Source organism: Anneissia japonica, unplaced genomic scaffold (genome assembly GCF_011630105.1).
Source record: "Anneissia japonica isolate Jap-2015-1 unplaced genomic scaffold, ASM1163010v1 scaffold2326_len296723_cov167, whole genome shotgun sequence".
Classification (NCBI taxonomy): domain Eukaryota; kingdom Metazoa; phylum Echinodermata; class Crinoidea; order Comatulida; family Comatulidae; genus Anneissia; species Anneissia japonica.
The window spans coordinates 143,950-147,994 of record NW_022697846.1 but is presented as its reverse complement, the minus strand read 5'-3'; the positions used below and the strand labels follow the sequence as shown (position 1 = coordinate 147,994).

The 4,045-nt window shown below is 32.2% G+C and overlaps 2 protein-coding genes across 2 annotated transcripts in view; one reads left to right on the top strand and one right to left on the bottom strand.

The window, feature by feature from the left end:
• The window catches only part of LOC117102362 (calcium-dependent protein kinase 3-like), a 4,724-nt gene extending 4,099 nt beyond the window's left edge, over positions 1–625 (bottom strand). The window contains exon 1 of the mRNA XM_033242623.1: positions 41–625. The gene's annotated coding sequence lies outside the window, so the exon portion shown is untranslated. The remainder of the gene's footprint in view (positions 1–40) is intronic.
• LOC117102349 (nuclear pore complex protein Nup98-Nup96-like) overlaps positions 1–4,045 on the top strand; it is a 56,947-nt gene that overhangs the window by 32,951 nt on the left and 19,951 nt on the right. The window lies entirely within an intron of this gene.

The window sequence follows — 4,045 nt, the reverse complement described above, 5'->3', positions numbered from 1 at the left end:
ATCCTTAAGTTTGAAAGTTGCAAAGTACGGAATTAATTACCTGCAAATTTTCCTGTATACTGTCGTTCATATGCTACCGTTCGTTAAACTGAGTTTCGTGTTTCGCACCTGTTGTTGATACTGTAAGTCTGTATCTAATTAGCATAAAAATGTCTATTCTTCGTTCTGTGTACAATAACAATCCGGTCTGACGTCTTTCGTTTGTGTAAGCTTTTAGATATGCTCCACGGTTTTCTGTAGATTGAAGAGGAAGTAAGTGAAGAATGGCTAGAAGCTAACTTGTACCTATTGTGTCAAACAACTTTGTTGTATTCAAAAGTTAATTATGTTCTTTAATACTCATTGTATGTTGAAGTATTTAGTGAAACCAAGGCTTTCCGTCTATTCCTTGAGGTAATAAACTTGCCGTGTCTATACACACATGTGGGTGGAGACCAGAAAGATGACAATAAATAAATAAAATCTAGAGTAATGGTGATTGTTAAACTAAAGGTTACTGAGTATATTTGGAAAATGTAAATGTCAAAATACAAAAACATAAATAGTGCAATTTCAAACAGTGAATTGTTTGTTATGGCATGCTGAAGTGGTAGAAGATATGCACAAACCATAGTAAATATTTGAAGAAGATTAAACGTAGGTGTTGCAGAGAATTACTATTGAGTCAATATGAGGTGATGTATGCAAACACTTTAAACTTTTATTAAAGACTTTTCACTTACAACGTTCCGGCTCAAATCTGCCAGAAATTTAAAAGTTCCCATGTGACTTTGGATTTTCCTTTAAAAAGTTCTAAAAATACCTTTTAAGAATCCAAAATTTCAGCTCTAATTTCCAAGTGGTTTTTAAGTTATGACCTTTTGAAGTTTATGTACCACGCCCCCTTTTTCGTACCGGAAATGGCTCCTTTAAATTTGTATGGCTTTTACGAAGCCATATATCCTGAAATAATGAAGATAAAAATTTGCTACATAGACTGAAATTTGGCCCCTCTTTCAAAAAAAACCATTCAACTTTGGGTAGCATATTTCATTAAACTTTCATATGCCTCAAAATCCCCCGAAGCATTGTGCGAAAATAGATTTTCGCCTTTTCGGAGGGACCTGTGATGAATATGCTCATACTACTACATATATAAAAGCTTGCAAGGTAATTAGAGCAATAATGAAAGTATGATGGGGTGCAGAACATGGTTGCAGGACCATTCACCCTAAAAATACCCCTTACTTTGCCCGACTGGATGACCTCCCCTGTGGACACTTAATATTAGTCATAAAATTTATACCAGTACACAATACACATACTGTATCATAAACACAAGTCGAAAGTTTAAACGTTGTTTCTCAACTCTTTATGTGTGAACTGATTTTTAAAAAATGAACAGATTTTAATGTATCCTGGATATCAGGTCAAAGTTCAAGTCACAAATACTGACTTATTTACTTTTGATCTTTGACCTGATATTTTATAATTTTTACATATTGAGTTTCCAGACCACCTCAGGGCCAACCATATTTGGGGATGAAACACAAAATAATATGGATATGGCACACTCTTAAATCTAAATATAATTTATTTTAACCATTCTTTTTCCAATTTTCAAAAATTTAGGCGGCAGGTTTACTTGGTCCCCCTTGAATCTGCCCCTGAACTTGCAAAATTAGGTCCAATACATTCACTTACACACAGGTACTTGGTACTGTAATAGGTTTGAATTTGTTTGTGAAACCAAATAACCCTCTACCTCCCCCTTGAGTCTGCCCCTGAACTTGCAAAATTAGGTCCAATACATTCACTTACACACAAGTACTTGGTACTGTAATAGATTTGATTTGTTTAAGGTGAAACCAAATAACCCTCCACCTCCCCTTTGAATATGCCCCTGAACTTGCAAAATTAGGTCCAATACATTCACTTACACACAAGTACTTGGTAATAGATTTGCTTTGTTTAAGGTGAAACCAAATAACCCTTTACTTGTACAATGCACGCTGCATATAGATATCCCGCAAAAAATAATAATTACCTTGCATTATAATACTGTGTCTTTAGAAACAGTTTATGCATGCAAAGGTATTTATCAATGTATATGAACATGTCATATTATACAACTTATTGCATTTAGTACACGTAACTTGGTCTCATAATGTTGAATTTTCCACAATGGTTATTACTTCTATTGTTATTATTGTTAGTACAGTACTGTTTAAAGGTTATCATGGTGAAGTAATAATATATAATGCTTCTGGTACACCATGTGGATAGTTCTGAAAAGAACTGTTGTTGTAAGATAGAGTTATAAGAGAATAATATCTGCTGCAGATATTATTCGTGTAACATCTGCTCAGATTAAGCGCAGATATTGCTCTCCTGAAGGTGATTGAAACATCTCAATCGAAATATTGAGATATTCTTTTTTTTAACCAAGAACAACAGTTCATTTCAGAACTATCTACGTGGTGTACCGCAAGCATTAATATATAGTACAGTATTGTTATTGTTATTTATTATTTTTGTTATCATCAAGGAAACAAGGATATTTAATTGTCAACAATACAACATAATACATTCAAAATTTGGATCCCGGTGCTTATACAATGTGTTGAATAAAAAACAAATAATTTTTATAAAATAATAATAATAATAATTTATAAAGTTATTATAAGGCATTTTTAGGGGAAATGATTCAAAATAAATCGTTGGGTATTTGGTGCTGGATGCACTTTATCAAGACAATTTTCATGGACATTTTTTCAGGCCTGATTCTCAATATTATTATTGTTCTTCCATTTGGCTCTCTATATTTTATAAACAGAGGCTGCATTTGCATTTAATCATTTCTGTTAAAAACCATTTAAAAAAAAGTTAATTTTATAGAACTTATATTTAATCACCACTACATTAACAGAATTATGCAAAATAGTCTAGCATAACTCTCATTTTCTGTGTCTTCCTCTTTTTTTTTGTTCATTTTTTTAAATAATAATTTACAATGCATTGTGAAAGTATACAACTTTTGAAAATACAGACAATTAGCCAAGAAGAAGACCAAAACATACATGGATGATGAGTGCACTAAAAAAAGAATTCTAAGAACACCTTGCTTTTAGTTACTATAGCTCTAATAAAACATCTTTCCCATGACATGTAAATACAAACAAAATAGTAGACAGCATCATGTTGCATACGAATTACGTACAGATCATCTTTTCAAGAAATAAATTGCAATAATTCAGTTGATGATAACACAATTATCTATTTTAAAAATAGTATCTAAAATTATATATAGAAAAAGATGACAGTAAATATATTGTCACTTATTCTATCAATAGTTTCTGTAAATATATATAGTAGAGGTCACCATGGTAATACTAATTGTCCGATAAATTTATACTTCATGCAACACCACACATGCGTCATTATTTACAAAGACTGCATTATATTCCTATCGGTTCCTACCATTTTAGAGTTTTCTTTGAAACGCCTGCAGTCGTCAGCAATTTTTTGTGTTTGTGTATGGTGTTTACCTTGGATTTGTAAACTCATCAACAAGTTTTAAAGGACCCAAAATTATAGCAAATAGTTGCTGTCTAGAGAGTTGTTGAATGTTGAAATAAGGAAGTAAAATATGTTGGACAAAAACTTATGCAAATACTTTCATCCTAATTGAAAATACACTCCATGTCACTGGCCTTCTTGTATATTAGATAGGGGTAACAAATTAGATTGACCTAGCTAGCAAGCTTAACTTGGGCCTGTATGTTTGTTTTCATAGTTGAATCAATATCAACAAAAATGTTTTTATCTAGGTATGATGGAACAAAAAATGGGTTTGTTTTGTATCCATGTTATTCTAGTTTCATCCATTTTAGCCCAGCAAATAATTAGTAGTCGTAGGAATATAGCAACACAACATTAGTAGTAGTAGGAAAGCCGACGAGAAAGTGACCCTAAATGTCTGTTCAGACTGTCAAATTATCTTTGTCAGAAAACTGTTGTATGCCCATATATAGTCATGATGTGCCTATATATGGTCATGATGTGA